Here is a 19,616-nt window from a genome sequence, read left to right as displayed (position 1 = left end):
AAGGAGGAGAAGGAGGAGGAAGAAGAAGAGGAAGAGGAAGCAGCAGCAGCAGAAGCTTTTAATCCCAGGCCTTGGGAGGCAGAGACAAGTAGGTCTCTGAGTTCAAGGCCAGCCTGGTCTACAAATCGAGTTGAAGGACAACCAGAGCTGTGCAGAGAAACCCTGCCTTAGTAAACAAAAAACAACCACAAAGAAAGAACAACAACAAAACAAACAAAGAACAGTGACAAAAACCCACACAAGAGGGAGATCTGAGGCTGACTTCAGTAGGACAAATACGCGTATGCATGTGTACCCGCACACATATGAACCTCTCACATATGTGAACACACATATCTGCATTCACGCAAAATCCCATTCACAAAGTCTTCAAAAACAGAGAGAGAGAGAGAGAGAGAGAGAGAGAGAGAGAGAGAGAGAGAGAGAAGCTCCTCAAATATTCTAACACAATTGGTTTGCAATGTGAGCTTGCCAGTGGCTCATTGCCCAGCCCTCCCATAAGTTGCCTTCCTAGTGAAAAGAAATGGCCAGAGGAAGCAATGTGACCTCCTTTGTGACCTCCCATGTGACCTTCCATGTGGCCTCCCATGCAGCAGCCAGAGCCTTAGCTGTGAGATTTCTGTGAACCACCAAACAAGAGGAGAGACGTAAGTGACTTGGGAGTCTGTGTATTTTACTGTGACTAAGTTTTATTTTTTATGACACTTTTCACAACCTCAGAAATAAAAATTAGATATAATAGATCCCTCAAAAGCAGCTCTCAATGTGGGTTTGCCTATGAGCCAATTCACCAGAAATCCACTTTCACTTTGAGTGGTTCTGCTTTGATTGTTACTGTGTAGGAGAGAGAGAGAGAGAGAGAGAGAAAAAATGAATTTAGCTTAAGAATTAAAACTAAGTGTAAACTGAAATGTGATAACAGCCTGGTGTGCCCTCAAACAAATGCCAAAGAGGTGAGGGAAGGAAAAAAAAAGGCATTGGCACATAGAGAGCTTTCAAAAGGCTTGAAATGGTAGGCCAATCTCACAATAAGAGGTTGACTTTAGGCAAATGGCCTAGAGCAGCGGAACCCCACCTGTGTGCTCAGAGACTCATCTCAGACCTAGATTCCTCTCCCTCCCTCTCCCCCTCTCCCCCTCCCCCCTCCCCCTCTCCCTCTCCCTCTCCCTCTCCCTCTCTCTCTCCTTCTCCCCTCTCCCTTTCCCCTCCCCCTCCCCTCTCCCCCTCCAGACAAAATTCTAATCAACTCCATTATTTGGTTTCTCAGCCCCTGGCATATTAGATGTGAATCTGAATGGGAGAGAACCGTGAGAGCCAGGTGACTTTGCACAATGGCAAGGGCATCTGAGATCCTGGTGGCCAGCAAGGAAAGAGAGACCGGCTGAGGGAAAGATAGTGCAAAGGGGAAGGATTTAGGAGTCACCTCGTGGGGTCTTTTCCCCCAGGATGGCTCATCCACACCCCGTGTTATTTTATAGATTCTGGGAACACCTCTGTCTCCATCAGTGCAGAGAGGTTTGTGACCCAGCCAAGTCCTGAGTATTTGTAACAGGCCAACTCGAAAGCCTGATTCCTGAATTTTTCCTGCAGTCTGTAATGGAAGATCCAATGACTGACCTTGATTGGGGTATCCTTATGAAGATATCAGGTTTCCCCACCAGTATCCTGCATTTCCTCCCAGAATATTGCCCATAATCAAGGCTCTGCTGCTTCATGGACTGACTGACCAACTGACCTGAAGAACCCTTGCCACCCAAAGATGGTATAGCCAAATCCAGTTGGTAGTTAATGCCCAGGGCAAATAGGAAGAGGAAGTGAGCAACCCATTTCCTTGAGGAAATGGGCTTTTCCTGATCTGGTGGCCATGAGTATGGAAAAGACAACCAAATTAGATGTCACCCCCAGGATGGGGACATATCTGCAGAGCATATGAAGAGGGGATAAACTCAGGGTATAGAAAGATTCAAAAATGGGACTAGTGGTTGGTGTGATTGTTCAGCAGGGCAAGGCATCTGCCAGCAAGCCTGATGAACTGCGTTCAATTCCCCAGATTCACATGGGCCCCACAGCTCCCACAAGCTGCCCTCTGACCTGCACACGCGAGCCATGATATGCACACACACAATACATACATATAAAAATATGAACCTAGCACATGAGTAGACATTTTTTTCAAAGACATGTAAGTAGCCAATAAACATGCGAAAAGGCACAAATAGGGAAATGTAAATCAAAACTGAATACTACCTTGGCTCATTAGGGTGACTACTATCAACGAAACAAAAGAAAACAGGCCCACAGAACAGATAATACCAAACACTGATGAGGGTGTGGGCAACTTGGAGACCTTATGCATTGTTCGTGGGGATATAAATGGTACAGCTGCCATGGAAAACATGAGAGTGATCACTCAAAAAAAAAAAAAAAATTAAAACTAGATCTACTACATCGACTTCACTTCTGGTGTATATCCTGAAGACCCGAGAGCAGGGTGATAGTAAGATATTTACACAGCCATAGTCATAATGGCGTGATAGTATGGCTCATAATAGTAAAAATATGGAAGCAACTTCAATGTCTACTGACCAATGACTTAGTAAGCAAAATGTGGTACATCCATATGAGGACATATTACTCAGTCTTAAAAAGTAAGAAGTCTAGAGCATAGTCTACCACAGCGGTTCTCAACCTGGGTGTCGAGAGCCCTTTGGGGGCCGAATGACCCTTTCACGGGGACCACAAATCAGATATCCCGCATGTCAGGTATTTATATAACAAAATGACAATTATAAAGTGACAACGAGATAGTTTTATAGTTGGGGGTCACCACACCACAAGGAACTGGTCTGCAGTATAAGCCTAGGATGTCAGATTCCCTTTGAGAGCTTGACCAAGTCATTACTGCTGCCCTTTGTCAACTCACCATTCAGCTTCACAGTCCCAGGAGTCCTCAAGGCCCTTTCTGAGGACTGGTGTCTGGCCTGAGACTGGAATTCCTAGGTAAGAAACTGAGAGCAGACAGGCTGGTCTGTTTGGTTGGGGGTGCCGAGCTCAGCTGATGACTGAGCCCTATTCCCTAGCCCTTAGGTGAAGTCAGGGCAAAGAAGAGCTGAACCCCAACCACCAGCCCCAGGTAACCCCAAACCATTTAACCTGACACTTGGTAGCTCTCCTCCCCTGAGTAGGGTTCCTGTGGTTATAAGGTAACCAGCCGCCAGGTTGCTGCACTTGGGGACTGCGTGGCCATGGAGAGAACATTCGATTAGGTCAGAGAAGACCTACCTAGTTCGTGAGACTCTGTCAGGGTCACATGTGGATGGTGACCTAGGCGAAGATGCTTGGTGATGTTAGAGGAATGGGGAAAGCCCTGCATGAAGGTCAGAGGACAGTTCTCAGGAGTTCACTTGTGACTTCTCTTGTTCCTGTCATTTGCCCATGTCCTCCAGACCAGCTGGGTTGTGAGCTTCTTTCTGGGCGATTGTCTTGTCGCCCATCTCACTGTAAGAGTGCCAGGCTTACAGATGAGCACCGCCCCATCTGGCTTTCGCTGTGACGTCTGAGGATCAAACTCGGGTTGCCAGGTGTGTGCAGGGAAGTGTTTTTACCCACCGAGCCATCTCCCCAGACCCTTCCTCTTAACATCATCTTAAGAAGGCTTTTTTGAAAGTGACATATAGTCCCTTAACTGGTAAGGTATATGTATCTATTTTCTGTTTTGCTTTTATCTTAGGGAGGAGATGATCATTATTATCATAGTAAAGAGCCAAGAATGATTCAATTTAGGAAAGTAATGGGAAAATTTGCTCATCTTTTATGGGATCATTTTACCATAATCCCTGCCGATAAAGTAGTGGTTTCTTTCAAATGCGCCAGTTCAGGGTCACGGAGCTGCGCTCTTAAAGCCTCCAATTGATTGTTTAGTGGGGAAATGGTATTCAAGTGAGGCACATCAGCATGCAAATCTAAAATGTGGCCATTTTCATCTAGATTGAATATTATTAACTAGCCCAAGGGATAGGATGTAATTAAGATTTTCAACAGCTTATTTTTGTCTACCGTGATGAGAATAACCCCAATATTTAAAGCAACTGGCCCATTTGGATAATAGGAAGGTGGTTCAATGCCCATTTTGACTTCTAGGTATAATGAAAAGTGTTTGGCTTTTTCTCCATGGGTCTGAGCATTGATAAGGACAGGGGTCTGAACCTAAAGCACCGGAGGGAACACGCAGATTGCAGGGCCATCCCAGTCTGTTGTTTTGGGTGACCAGGTTCCAGCTCCTTACTCTGTCATGAATTCTTATATCTCCTGATATGGGTTTAAGAGCAAAGACCCACTGGAATGAGTGAAGTCATCGCTGAGAGGTTCGGCTTTTGCCTAATTGGAACGATGGGACTTAGAGCCCGTGAGTACAGATCAGGTCAAGCAGGAGTATAACTCTTAGTTTGGATCTACTGCAGAAAGTTTGCAAGGTCGCGGGTCTGGGGATGTAGCTCGTTGAGGAAGTACTTACTTGGTGAGCACATGGCCCTGGGGTCAGTCCCTGGTGCTGGTGGGGAAAGATGAACAAAAAGTTTTCAAGGTCTGCCTCCACCTGTCACAGAGCTGCTCAGGAGGGCAGATCTGATGATATCTTTATTCCAGTGTACTTCCTCGGTCACCATTTTTAGGTGGAACAAGAGGCTCGTCCCATGTCATTGTAAAAGGAAAGTTCTCCTTGCCTCCCAGGAAAGATCCTCCGTTGCAGAGCGGCACCACCTTCGGCAGACACCCAGCAGGCTGGGTTGGTACCACGGCTCATTTCAGCCATCCGAATTTCCAGGTGTGCCATATGTGTTTAGTACATCATTTGATAATATTAAAGAAAAATATATTAAAGCAGTGTGAGACGACAGGAGAAAGAAGATGAATGTTAGCATTCCCCTGGGGTTCATGGGTGAAGGAATTAACACAGCGTGGCACTCTACCCTAGCTGTGTTTGTTTCCATGGCAACAGCTACGTACATGTTTCAGACTATCTACAGTGACACAGTTGCAGAAATAGTAGCTTGCAGGTTTCTGATATCGCATCAGCGGACAGGCGGCACGCACTATATTAAGTAAGTGTAAAAGAATTTAAAATCTAGGGATGGATTCAGACATGTAGAGCTTAGCTGAGCAGTGTGTCAGGGGTTGTGGCTTTTCCCTTTTGCATGACAGCAAAGTTGAAAGTTGCAAGCTGCCAGTCAAACAATTGCCCTTGCTTGGGTAAATATCGTCAAAGGAAACAAATGTGAATTACAGAGGTAAGAAAATGACTTGGGCAGCTGGCATAGGGGGATGCAGACAGTGAAGATAACATTTTGGAGGGGTGATAATGGTAGGATAAGAATGGAAGGCTTGTTTGAAAATAGCTGAGTCTTTTAGCAGATCTGATGTACAACAGAATTTTTAGCAGCTGCTGAGTTTACAGCAACTGAGGTCTTTTGAATGTCTGGCTGTGGAAATTGCTTTTATATAAAAATGATCAGGTGGGGAGCATGAAGGCTAATAAGGGGTGCAGTTAAAAGAGGGTTGGGGCTCCCTTGTCTTTTCAGAATGCTTATATAAAATATCCCTGGTCTTCCCTGGATGACCCTGGTTTATCTTTGACATTGCCTGGTACTTTAGTCTTCCTTGCTGGTCTCTGTTTATATTATGCCGCCACATTGTAGCCTGAGATGACTTCAGTGGTGACTAGAGAGCAGCCAAGCACAGACGGTAGACTGTGTGAGCTTGTGACTCTGCGTCCAAATTGTACAGTAATTTAGGAGGACTGTTGGAATGGCCGTTTATTTACATCGCCGGAAACCTACTTTTGAATAGCAGCCCAGGTGTTAGGTTAATGGATTTCAATGTGCACGTTATGGTTACAGGAGCTTTCAAGTATGTTATAGCTAATTTATACTGAGTTTTTGATGTCAAAATATTTTCCTCTGTGCTCGTTATTCTGCTTAAACTTACATTTACCTTATACTCCAGTTTTATTAATCTTGCACCAGTGGAGAGAAAGCAAAACAGAATGGTCATGTGAGATAATCTAGTCGTTTGAAGGTTAGTTTTCTGACCTTAGGAGAGCTTTTACAGAATGTGATGTATTGATGCTTTGAGTCTGTATGAGACTTTTTTTTTTTTTTAATGTGCACAGGAGATGATCTACAGCTCCTACTGCATATTATCCCTCATAGTAATTATTTGAATAGATGTTAAGAGACCACCTCTGGGGGACTCGGAGCTGCTGAACACCTGGGCATGTGGAGAGCTGGAACAGGTTTTGAATTATAAACTAGGGATCTGAAGGCTGGCATGAGCAACACCCCAGTGGGTAGATAGGTCCTACCTTCTTATGGTCCTGAATGGAATGAGTTCTGAAGCTATGCAAGCACATGCACGGTCGGTCTCAGCAGCCCCAGGTGGGAAGGGAAACTTACCCATGGTGGCTCACACCAAAGGCAGGTTGGGTCTTGTAGGAGCCTTCTGCCCACTCCCGTTCTCACCACAGTTGAGGCATTAGATGCCAGCCTGGCTTTGCAGCCCACAGAGGGTGACTTCCCTGGCAGGGGTTCTTGTGATCCGTGCAGGGCACTGCCGCTAGAGGGACTGAATGCCATTGGTCTGATAGTTCACCTGAGGTTCTGCCTCATGTAAGTAGGAAGGGTCCTAGAAACCTTGGGCTCATTCACCAGGACTCAGTTGCAAATGAAGTCTTAGAGAATGACTCAGGATAAACAAAGATGGCCAGTTCCACTTTTGTTTTTGAGGTGATAGGGTGTGTGTGTGTGTGTATGATCCATGTATGTTGCTTTGTTCTAACTCTTTCATAAGACACAAAGCAGGCACAGTGGTACTTGCCTGCAATCCTGGCTTCAGCTCACTAGTTCTCAGGGGGAAGCAGAATCAAAAAGACCGGGGCATCCACGTTACACGTGAGCTTTTAGGATACATTACTTTTCTCCTCATGGGTACCAGTTATCCAAGGAGGGACTAAAGGGAAGAGAGATTTATTTTGGCTTAGGGTTTGAGGAGGTTCGTCATGATGGGGAAGACTTAGAGGAGGTGGCTCCTCAGAGGTGGAAATCTGCAGCTGGAGCTCCTCATGTGAAGCAGAGACCAGACTAGAAGCCAAAACGGGCTATTGACCTCAAGCCTCCTCTTCACTTCCCAGTGACCCACTTCTTCCAGCTATGCCCCACCTCCTAAGAATTCTGTAACCTCTCAGAGGAGTGCCACCAGCTGGTGACCAAATGTTCAAACACTGTGTGGACATTGTACATTCAGTCCCCAAGAACATTAGACCTTCTTCAGTTGTAGCCTTTTGGTGTTGGTGGTGGGGAGTGGGATTTGAGACAGGGTTTCTCTGCGTAGCCTGGCTGGCCTGGAACTCACTTTGTAGATCAGGCTGGCCTCGAACTCACAGACATCCACTTGCCTCTGCCTCCCAAATGCTAGGACTAAAGGCGTGTGGTGTGTACCACCACCACCCAGCTAGTTACAGCCTATTAAAGGCTATGACTTCCATCCTTTGGCAGATTTTATGGCACCTAGATCAGTTTCCAACTTTTGTATTTGACCGAGCTCTTAAGACTTAAAGCTATATTTCATGTGACCATCTCCAGATGCGTGGGCTCTTTGATCAGAGAGAACACTGAGGCCCTGTCCGTCACAGCATCAAGCATCTGGACTCATTTGTTGGATTTCAGATAATTACAAATTCCCTACTGCTTGGCACTAGCTAAACATAGTAACAAGTGGCTGGTTGTTTTTTCTTCTTTTTGTAAAGTCCTAAAACTGTAGAGATAAAAGGCCTTCCCAGGGCATCGTTCCTCAGATGAGAGCAGAGAACGGGGTTTGTTTGTCGGTCGGGTTGATTTGGTTTGGTTTGGTCTTTGCTACAGTACTGAGTCACTGTACTGCCCAGATTGACCTTGAACTCAAGCTCTTCCTGCCTCTACTTCTGGAGTTCTAAGCAGGTATGACTATGCAAAACTCAGTTACGGTACTTTTTCCCAGCGGCAGGGTTTATCGGAGCCCGGCTGAGAGGGTGGGTGTCTGTAGTCCTGACTGAGGAGCCTTGAAAGGTGTGGCTTTGGGTTTCATCCTGTACTACCAGTCAGTTCTTGCATCTGGATTGGCTCCCCCTACAAACACTGGTCATCCAGCAATGACATTAGTTAACCCTTTGCTGAAGGCCAGCATCATTGGATTCAATTAAAAACAAAAGTGCACCAAGAAGTGAGCCAAGGGGGACAGCTAGCTGTCCCCTCCATGGGGACACAACGGCTGCAGAGTTTAGTCAAGTTCAGTCCGTTAAAAAGAGTGGAAAAAGAGAAAGCTCAGACTTTCCAGTGCCCGAGCACCGCTGTCCTAGCCAGATGGGCACAGTGCCGGGGCAAAAAGAGGTCTTCGGTTTCAGAAATCTGAGACCCCGACCTTGCAAACAGGGAGGGACACAAGGCCGCCACTGGGGCTGATGGTGACAGTTGGGTTGTTTCTGGGCTTTTGTCTGCCCATTGTTACATCAGACTTTACTGCTAGCCGGGTGTGGTGGCACACGCCTTTAATCCCAAGGCCATCCTGGTCTACAGAGTGAGTTCCAGGACTGCCAGGACTATACAGAGAAACCCTGTCTCGAAAAACAAAAACAAAAGCAAACAAACAGACTTTACTGCTGTGTGAAGCCCACGACACTCAAAAGAGTCAGACCTCCGGGTGAACAGGAGTACGCTATTTCAGAAAGGGTGTGTGTGTGTGTGTGTGTGTGTGTGTTTGGACATGTATCGGCAGCTTTTAAGGAAAGCTTTCTATGTAAATGTAGGCTTCCTCTTTCCCAGAGTTAGCCTGTTTGGGGAATAGCACACAATTCAGGTTTCTGAGTTGGAAGCCTGATTAATCTCTCTGTCAGTTACATATGGAAATAAATTAGTAAATGGTCCATCTGGGACTAAACTACTGCAGAGGCGATAAATTATCACCGTCGTATATGTCGGTGTTGCTGAAGGCTGAGCCATGCTCTCAGGAGCTGCTGAAAGATAACTGGATACTTGGCTGTGGTCAGAGGCATAACATTTGATGAAAAAAAATTCGGAGGAAGGATTTTACCTTGAAATGTTTCTAGGGAGAATGGCTTGGTTGATATCAAGTTTGTTCCTCAAAACTGCTATATCTGCAAACATTTGAAAGGGAGAGTCTTGAGGGCATACGGAAGATTTGAGTCTTGTATTTTCAAAGGCTAATGTAATACCACATCGGTAATTAATACCCAAGGTCTCAATAAAGAGTAGAGTCGTGTAAGAGTGTGTGCTGTGATCTGCACAGCAGCTTCATCTGTTTTCTTATCTCAGTTTGAACAAAGGTGAGACAGGTCGATGTCTCTCTCTTCCTTCTTTTTAAAAAAGATCTGTTTGGTGTGTGAGTGTCACAGGGTGTGTATGGGGGGGTCCAGAGGACAACCTCCTTGGGAGTCATCTCTCTCCTTGCACTGTGTTTAGAGGCACCATCTCTTGTTTCTGCTGCTAATTGCTGACTGCTTGCTGGTTCACTGTAGATTTTACTTCTCCCAGCAGGAGTGCTGGGATTACAGATGTGTGCCACCACATCTGGCTCTTTTTTTTTTTTTTTTTTTTTTAATGTGGGTTCTTAAGATTGAACTAGGGGTGTCAGACTTGGGGGGCAAGTGCTTTATCCTAGCCCTAACCCTTCTGGCTCAGCCTCCTGCAATTATAAGAATAAGCTACCAACATCTTTCCTAACACCTCTTTTGTATAAAAATAAAAAGTGGGGTATAGGGGGTCCAGGCCTTGCTCATAGTGATTTGCATGGTTACAAGGAAGAGTCGTAATGAACAAGGAAATATTCATAGTTCTTTCTGATTTCTAAAATTTTCAATTGAAGCCTTGGTGTGGCGTCAGGTCCGGTCATTGATAACTGATGTCAAGAAATGAAGCCATGTCAGCTTCTACTTATGTTTTATGTTCTAGAAGTGAGAACAACAACTGAACACAAATGTTCCATTTCTCCAACTGGAGATGTTGACTGTGAGTTTAGCTTGGGTGGGCCGGATGCAAACCACAATCAACCTGAGATGCTTATAATGGTTATACTGTCAAAACCAAGAAGGACTTCGCCCCTTGCCAAAAAACGTCCCAGGCTGCAGTGACGTCCAGATTCTTGTGCCTGCCTCCTAAATACTGGGATTACAGGCATGGGCCACCATGTTAGTTTTTACACACAATGCTGGAGATCAAACCAGAACTTCCCAGATGCTAGGCAAACACTCTATCAACTGAGCTGCCAACCCAGCACTCCGATTCTGATATTTCAAGAAATACTTATTTGGTGTATGAATGTGCATGCAAGTGTGTGTGTGTGTGTGTGTCTGTGTGTGTCTGTGTGTGTCTGTGTGGATGTGGATGTATGTATGTGCATACACATTAGAAGTCAGAGAACAGCGTTCTGGAGTTTCACCTCTTGGAGACAGGGTCTCTCCTTTCTGCTGCTGTGAAGCATACTCTGGGCTCGATAGCCTAAGATCTTTTGGGCAAGTCTGCTGTGTGTACCTCCCATCACTCAGTGGGTGTGCTGGAAGCCCAGATGCCCACCACTGCGTCCAGCTCTGCATAGATTCCAGTTTTCACATGAGCTTGAACTCGGGGCCCCAGACTTGAACAGCATCATGTTACTCACTGAACCTGCCACCCACCCTGTTCTAATCTAAAGGTTCATGATTGTTGCCATTGTCTTAATGATCAATCTGTCACTTCATCCTAACCCCAGTTAAAGAGAGACAAGTGCCTTCCCTGGAGCCCTCTAACCAAGGTGGGGACCAAACCACCAAAAACCAAAAGCCAAAGCAAGCACTCTCTGACGTTGGATGCTTGTGTCCTCCTGAGTGGGCAATGCATTTAGAAGGAACTTCCCCCTTCCTTCTTCCTCCCTGTCCAGTCCTTCCTCAGTGATCTGCCTTTAGTTATGTTTTAGACATGAAATTGAGTAGGGTAAGATTTTTTTTTTTGTATACCGGGATCAATGCCTTTGTATGAATGTATGAATGGATGAATGGATGATCTAAGATCAGAGGCACGTACAGGGCGCATGAGAACACTGGTCTCCGCCCCTCTCCTCCCAACATTCTAAGTCAGTAGAACCTGGATCAGAGCAAAGATTTTTTCATCTTTCTAGGAAAGGCCTTAGATGATGCTGCTGTTCCAGGGTCCTGTTTGAGAGTCATTGCTGTAATGACAATTTCCTATCATGCTCATACCAACCATCACAGGATTAATACCATTCTTAGAGAATCTACTGCTTTGCCATTCTTAAGGCCTCAGATGCCAAAAATTATCTTCCAGCAGAAATCATCATCTCATGTGCCAACTTTTCTGTTGTCCGGGGTTATTAACTGTGACCCACTAACTTGTGGGTTAGTCAGGCTTGTCTCCACTAGGTCTAGAGAGACTACATTTTCCAGCAAGGGAATCATTGATGTTACAGGCTGAACACTAAGGCTGCCCAGTGAATCGAGGTTGGCCTTGAACACGTGGCCTCTGGCAGCTTTCCTTCAGACAGACAAGTGTTTCAGAAGTCGCTATGATAAAGGAAAGTGGTCTCAGGAATGTCTGGATGGCTTTTGTAGCAAATCAAATAATGTCACAATGTCTATGGCATGTATTTTCAAATTTCTGGGCCCTCTTGTGCCCCAGAAGCAGTTTCAAAACCACTCCATCCTGAAGGCCTCTCACTCCTTCGCCAACTATCCAAGAACTGAGAGGCACTCTGGCAACCTGCTTTTCACTGAAGTGTGTCATTTGTCTGGGGTCAGGTCAGAGAGGACGCGCGTTGTGGCAGTGAGGACTCTATGCTTCTTTAGTCTAATCCTGTCTCCCTTCTGCTCCATCCCAGCAGCGTCCAGAAGTGTCGCCTACTGATTATGAAGGCACCTTGGTCCTTTCTGGAGCGATGCTGACCTGGACCCATTCTGACTCAGGTAATCACTCTCTCTCCTGGCCTTTCCTCAGCCACCAAACCTCAGTAGATTGAGGGAATCAACGAAATACCAGAGCTATATTTAAATGCGAATACCAAGTTGATTGTTTCTTGCCCCATTGCTGCCCTTCCTCCAATCTTCTTTTTTTTATTTTTTTAAAGATTTTATTTATTATTTCATGTATGTGGGTCCACTGTTGATGTCTTCAGAGACACCAGAAGAGGGCATTGGATCCCTATTACAGATGGTTGTAAGCCACCATGTGGTTGCTGGGAATTGAACTCAGGACCTCCGGAAGAGCAGTCAGTGTTCTTTAACCACTCTCTCCAGCCCTCCTCCAAACTTCTTAACGATCAATTTACGCAGCTGATAGACTGACAAGGCGGTCAGTCCAATTCAGGCATTAAGATAATTGGAAGACCTTGAGTCACATCTTTATTTAAAATTCTGTGTCTTGGACCCTTGAAACCACCGGAACATGGCTGGGAATTTTCATGTGGAGACAGACTAGATCCTAAGTCGTTCCTCCATTATGTTCATCACCACCTTTCCCAGAATGCCATGCGCCACTGTCTTCACCCTTCTGATGTTGACTCAGTTGTGTTCAGAGGAGACTACTGAATGTCTGTTTTCTGCTTTTGGGGTGGATAGGGTGAGGAAGCTCAAGGCCGTTACCCATCTTTGGGGATTGCTCAGGATTGGAAGGTTCACAGTTCATGGCAGGCGGTGGGGCTCAGTTTGGAGTGGGGTGGGGGGTCACTCAGTATAGGGCTCTGCTTCAGAGAACCCACAGACTTCCAGATTTGAGGTTGAAGTGACTGTCAAAGGAATTTGTGAAGCTAGAGGCATCTCAGATGACTCAGTCTCTGAGGATCACTCAGCCAGGCGGAGGTAGGGAGGGGGACATGACACTTAGGCGGGAAAGCAGGACTGAGCCCTTCCTGTGCCCAGAGGATGCACAGCTCTCTCATCCCTCATCTCTGCCCCAGCCGAAGTCAGAGTTCTCCTCAAGGCCTGGGCTGCCTAAGATCCTAGAGTAGAGCCCCTTGGGAGAAACGCCATCCTGTGACCAAGAGGGCTTGCCCGGGGACAGCACCACTGTTGTATAGTTTTGGCATGGTGGTTTTTCCTGTACTCTTCTCTCGGAAACTCACCCCTCCATCCTCAACGTGCTTTGGATTATCCACAGCCTGGTGAGGCCCTCAATGAAACAGACACTGCGCAAGGTCACTACCTGACCTTCAGAGGTGCCACTTTCAAGCTAAGGTTAAAAGGGGGGGGGTGTAACCTAAATGGCTAGATGATATAGGGAGGGGCCTCTGGAGGGGAGGGCAGCCCAGCCCTTGGGCTGGAGAGCTGGTTCAGGTAGGTGGGGGTGGGGATAGAGGGTAGGGGATGCCAGTCATACCCTATAGCAGGTAGGGACCGAGGGATGCTGGGATAACTTGGAGGTCGGGTCTGAATTGATATATTAAATAGGCAACTAAGCCGTTTATCCCAGGATTTGAGACTGACTTACTTACAGTCTTACTCCCTAACACTGAATAAACCTGAGTGTGGTGCACCTGCCTGTGCGCCCAGCACCTGGTGTGGAGGCAGGAGGGTGGAAATGTAATGTCGTTCTCCGCTACACAGTTGTGTCGAGCTTGTGTTGCCCGGGACCCTGTCTGGAATCTCCACTAGGGTTACTAGGGTTTTATTAGGGGCATAGCCTGTACTCATTCGTCCTGCGTGACGAAGGCAGCTTTTGCACGCCAATGAGGAGGCTGGCTAGGCAGAGCACGCACCATAGAATATTTACCATCCGACCTTTTGCAGAAGTTTGCTGCCTCCTAGCCTAAGCGGTGGTGTGACACACGCTTTTGCCAAACTTGAGATGTGGGACTTGTTCCCCATTAAGAAAATCTGGTCGTACGATGAGCAGACTAACGTAGGAAGGGGAGGGTGGGAGGGAGGTCCTAAAGACACCGGATCAGCCACATGCTAGCTGGACTTTCCAGGTATCTGTAAGTTTCAATTAAATCTAAATACATCATTGGAGCGATTTCATTTCAGGAACTGGAGTGTACTATTAGTCTGGTTGTCACATAAAGTACCAGGTTTCCTGGAATAATCTTGATGTTGGAATAGATGGGTACCAAATTAATGCTACCCTTGCATCTTGGAACTTTTTTCTTTTTCTTTGGCACCAGATATGAGCTCTTTTATTTGAAAGCAAATAAATATTTTGGGTTTAAATCAAGTAAGTGTTGCACAGTTACCGTGAATAAGCTCTTTTCATTTTGCCAATGTTTTTTCCCAAGCTGGTAGGATTGTATGATATTGGTGGGAAATCTGTGGTTAAAGCTGGAGATACGAGTGCCTGACTGGCTGAGCCAAGGAAGGCTGTAGCCTAGGAAGATTAAAAAGTGCATCCTGGGGCTGGAGAGATGGCTCAGTGGTTAAGAGCACTGGCTGCTCCTCCAGAGGTCAGAGGTTCAATTCCCATCACCCACATCGCTGCTCACAACTGTCTATCACTGGATGGGATCCAATTCCCTCTTCTGGTATGCAGACAGACAATCAGACAAATCCATATTCATAATATAAATAAATCTTTTTTTTCCCTAAGTACATCCTGTGGGACTGGCAGGATGGCTTAGTGGGTAAAGGCACTTGCTACCAAATGATGCAAGCCAGATGAGTTCAAATTCAGTCCCCCAATCTAAGATGGAAGAAAATAACCGACTCTGTAAGGTTGTTCTCTGACCTCCGTATGCACACAGTAGGCATGCCTTCTCTTAAACACACACACATACACACTCATATGTACACTTACAATAATAATAAATGAGCAGTAACTGTTTGACTATGTCAGTGCTGGAGAATACATGGTTAAGAGCACTAACTGTGTGCCAGATGTAGCAGTGCACACCTTGAATCTCAGCACTTGGGAGACAGAGTAAGGTGAATCTCCATGAGTTGGAGGACAGCCAGGGCTACAGAGTGAGACCCTGTTTTGAAACAAACAAACGACAACAAAAAGAGCACTCACTGCTCTTAAGGAGGACTGGGATTCAGCTCCCAGCTCCTTCATGGGGGCTCATCACTGCCCACAACTCCAGTCCCATTGCCTGGACATCCTTGTCTGGTTTCCTGGCTTCTGCACACACAGGCACAGGCACAGACACTGATGCAGGTTCTGCACACATATGCACAGACATTGATGCAGGTAAAGTGTGTTTGAGGACTGGAACTAGACCTTGGTTGGTCGAGTGCCTGCCTAGCCTATGAAAGTCCCAGATTCAGTCTGAAGCACTGTACACACTGGGAATTCTCCTTGGTGTGTGCTAAGTTCCAAACCAGCTCGGGCTCCATGGGACCCTACCCAAACGAAAGGCCTGACCACAGTCAACACAGACCAGACAGCCTGCAGGACAAACGCTTATTAAGCAAAAGACTGTTCGACAAAATGCAGGACCATGTGGCCATTTCCCTAGGTGCCATGTGGTCATTTCCACATTCCTGTTCTGAACCAAGCACACGAGCTCAGAAGGTCCAGTGGCCGACCACAGAGCCACATGTGGCAGTCAGCTAGCATTGCTTGCTTCGAGAACCCCACCCCCCTCGGGATCTCACACACATGCTTCGGAGATGTACAAACAAAAAGAAAATGCTCCCGTTCTGAAAGAAAAACTAGGTAGAAATTTCTAATCTCCTCTCATAAACAATATAGAAATACCTTTAAAATATTCCACTTTAAGCATGCATTTAATTTGTGCTCTGGGAACCAAATCGTGTTGCCAAGATAGAGCATTCTAATAATGATTTATGTAAATTTATTTGTACAAAGTAATCGTGTAGTTGCCTATAGCAAATTGCTTAGAATATGAAATGACATTTATGGGTCCATTCCTCCCACCCCCCCGAATGAATACATTGGAGAAAATGAGAGAGTCAGAAAGCCAAAGGAAACTCAGGTTCAAAATGGAGGCTGCTGCATGAGGAAGCAGAGCTGGCTGGTTAGGTTGTAAGAGTCCTATCTGTGTGATTCTCTGTGATTTACTAGTTATTCGAGTCTTTTTTTTTTTTTTTTTAAGGACAAGAGAGGCCAGAGCTGGTGAAGTACTCAGACACTAAAACTCTTAGAACAGCCACAGATCCTTGCCCTGGTTGGTGCCCTGGTGGCTTGCTTACAACATGTGGTACACAAGGCAAATGTAATTACAATTAGGCCAGAGAAAGTCATGCTTCAGTCATAAATGAAACCCAAATATTATAAAACAAAAACCAAGCTACAGAAGTCAACCAAGATCTGATTCTGAGACCTCCAGGCCACGTGCCTGCAGCCTGCCCTGTTTGCACCTTCAATAAGGCCTCCAGGTGTTCCCTGGGAACGTTTGATTCATAAAAGCCATGCACACACCAGAGGGGCTGGATGCTTGGGCCTGGAATACTGGCTGCAGTTACCACAGCCTGCACGGTTTCAAAGAATGACTCTAACATCTTTCCTCTAGAAGTGATTTGATTTGTTCAGAAAGTATTTTTACTCTCTCATTTGCTTGCTGGTCCCCATCATTTGGAGGGGGTGGGAATTTATAAGCTACATATCAAGAAATTTGAGGGGCCGGGCATGGTGGCGTACGCCTTTAATCCCAGCACTCGGGAGGCAGAGGCAGGTGGATTTCTGAGTTCGAGGCCAGCCTGGTCTACAAAGTGAGTTCCAGGACAGCCAGGGCTACACAGAGAAACCCTGTCTTGGAAAAAAAAAAAAAAAAAAAAGAGCAGCAGAGTGAGCCACGGGCAGATTCCACTTGTTGTGTTGTCAGCTCCAGCGCTGGCTTCGGCTAAGGGACCAGGTTGGACGTTGTGGACAGCTTATTTTGTTCCAGTCAAAGATCTCATGCTGGGAGAGGGCAGGTAGAACTGAGTGACAGTGTTTCTGGGCGGTTCTAGAGCTTCGGACTGATGGCTGTCGAGATGTAGAGGCCAAATGTGATTGCCAGACTGAATGAAAACATCCCTGGCTTCCAGGACAGTGCGGGAGCAGGAAGCAGGGTGGGAGGAAGGCTGGGTTTTATCATCAAATATAAGCCTGAAACAGTTGTGCTATGGTTGGTTTTAGGGAGTGGTCCTTGGAACCCAGTCTGCAGCGGATCCAGACATAACCTTTTGTTGTTACTCCCTGTGATGACTAATCTAGATTGTCAACTTGGGGGGGGGGTAGGGGGTGGGATTTAGAATCACCATAGAAACAAACCTCTGGGCATGTCTTCCAGGAAGGTTCTACATTAGGTTCATTGGTGTGGGAAGACCCACTCTAAATATAGAGGATGCCTTTTTATGAGCAGAGGACCCGGACTAATTAAATAGGGGGAAAGAAGCTGAGCAGAAGCATCCACTGTTTCCTAACCATGCCCCTACCTGCATGGGCTCCCTTCCTCCTCAGGCTGTTCGCTCACAGTGTGAGCAGAAAAGCCCTTCCTTCCTGGAGTTGCCTTCATCAAAGATTTTATCACAGCATCAGGCGAGTAACTAATACACCCTGAGTCTTGTCCTTTCTGCTTCCTGGCCAGATGACCTTGGACATAATTTCTGAAACGTGTTTACTTTATGGAGATGATAGGAAAATTAAATAACTCATTAAGTACTTAGCAGGCTGCTCAGAAGATACTAAATACTTAGTTTATGGTAGCTCTTAAAATTCTTCTAGTTGATGTAACCTGTATGGGCCAGACTGAAAATTGTGAGATTAAATATATATTTAATTTAAATGTGGCTTGATCTAAAAGATGTTAAAGTCAGTTGTTTCTATGTATCAAAGATAGCAAATCAAATATGAGAATTCTTTCACTTATTCATTTAACAGACAACTCTTAGTCATTAATGCCCTTTGTAAGCTGTTCACAAAGATGGAGAAACCAGCTAGCCTGTTCTCAAGCAATAAGGAGGTTTGATGTTTTTTATGTCTGTCTCAGGATTTCTTTTTCTTTCCATTGTTTTATTTAAAATTGTCTCGAAAAATTTGACTAGATGGCTGTTTACACCCAAGTGTGGGCCCAGGGCAGGCCACATTAATATACATGGCCATCGTCTAATATGAACTTGGAAATTAAGCTGACCTACATCCTTCTTTGTTGTTTCGAGTCCTGAGTCTGACCCAGAGCCTGTGAGTTGCTTCCCTTTGGTGGTCCTGGCTAGCTAGGGAGTGAGTTAAGACCCGTGGAAGGGAAGTCTGGCTTTTGTTTCTGCTACTCCTGCCTGCAAAGAAGGCTGGTCTTGCTCTGCTGATAGATTCTCAGCCAGTATAGTCAGACACTGTTTAGTTAAAACTAATTTCCAGGGGAAGTTTATACACTCTGCTCTTATCAAGGGTTGGAATGAAAATGAGTCCTTTATAAAATGTGGGGATTTCTGGTTTGGTGTTTGTTTGTTTGTTTTGTTTTGTTTGTTTTTTGATACAGTCTTTCTCTGTATAACAGCTATGGCTGTCCTAGAACTCCTTTGTATATCAGGCTGGCCTTGAACTCACAGAGATCAGCCATCCTCTACCTCCCTAGTTCTGGTTTTTAAAGGCATATGCTACCATGCCCAGCCCCCTTTTTTTTTGTTGTTGTTGTTTCTAATGGCTTTATGCCACCCAAGAAAAGGCATTTCACAAAAGGTTCTCTGAAAGAAGATGAGGAAATTTGAAGTGTGAGATTCCTTTTTACTATTTTGAGATCGGGTGTCGCTAGCCCTGGAACTTGATGTATACACCTGGCTGACTTTAAACTATGAGATCCACCTGCCTCTGCCTCCAGGGGACTGGGATTAATGGCACGTGCCACCACAGCCAGCAAGGATTTGTAAGTGGAAGGAGAAGTAAGAAATAACTAGTAATAAATCTATGAGTCTGGGGTGTATGTAGCAGAGTGGTAGTGCAGCAGAAGAACATATAGAAGAACTCAGGTTAGACCCTCCCTCCCCTGCCAAAATAAAAAAACCAAGAAAAGAGACTTCCAAGATCAGACATCTCATCTTGTCCTGGACACTAGGAGCTCCTAGATGGAAAGCAGAGGGAATGTTAAGTGTCCTGCTTGAGCTAACATTCTGACAGAAACTAGGCATTAACGTACACGCGCAGAGTGCTGGAGAGCTAGCCCGGAGGTTAAGAGCACCAGCTGTTCTTGCAGAAGACCCAGGTCTGATTCCCAGAGCCTACATGACAGCTCACAACCGTCTATAACTCCAGGACCAGAGGATCTGATGCCAACTTCTGTGCCCTTGGCACTGCATGCACATGGTATTCATGCAGGTGAAACACACACTCACACACCAATAAATCTTTAAAAATATATGTATAGAGGTGTCCAAGTCCAAGCTCCTTCCTACCTTAAGGTGAGATGAATGAAATCAGTGTCCTTACTTGGCATAACAGAAAGGTGGCAGTGTATGCGGTCCCCTTGAATGTATGCACATGCTACATGACGGCCTCTTGGCCATGGTGGATTGCCTGTCCCATAAGGCTACAATAAAGCCAAGCTTTTCTGCTGCCCGCCTTTCCTTTCTTTCTTTCTTTCTTTCTTTCTTTCTTTCTTTCTTTCTTTCTTTCTTTCTTTCTTTCTTTCTTTCTTCCTTTCCTTTCCTTTCCTTTCCT

At 45.7% G+C, this 19,616-nt stretch overlaps 1 protein-coding gene across 2 annotated transcripts in view; it reads left to right on the top strand.

The window, feature by feature from the left end:
- The window catches only part of Foxn3 (forkhead box N3), a 374,947-nt gene that overhangs the window by 97,898 nt on the left and 257,433 nt on the right, over positions 1 to 19,616 (top strand). The window contains exon 2 of one of the 2 annotated variants that reach the window (XM_029540799.1): positions 11,917 to 11,998. The gene's annotated coding sequence lies outside the window, so the exon portion shown is untranslated. Of the gene's footprint in view, positions 1 to 11,913; positions 11,999 to 19,616 lie in introns of both variants that reach the window. The other variant, XM_029540798.1, reaches the window with a different exon arrangement.

Source organism: Mus pahari, chromosome 7 (assembly GCF_900095145.1).
Source record: "Mus pahari chromosome 7, PAHARI_EIJ_v1.1, whole genome shotgun sequence".
In the NCBI taxonomy this organism is placed as follows: domain Eukaryota; kingdom Metazoa; phylum Chordata; class Mammalia; order Rodentia; family Muridae; genus Mus; species Mus pahari.
Note: the sequence above shows the minus strand (reverse complement) of the source record. Positions and strands in the feature narration are given on the sequence as shown.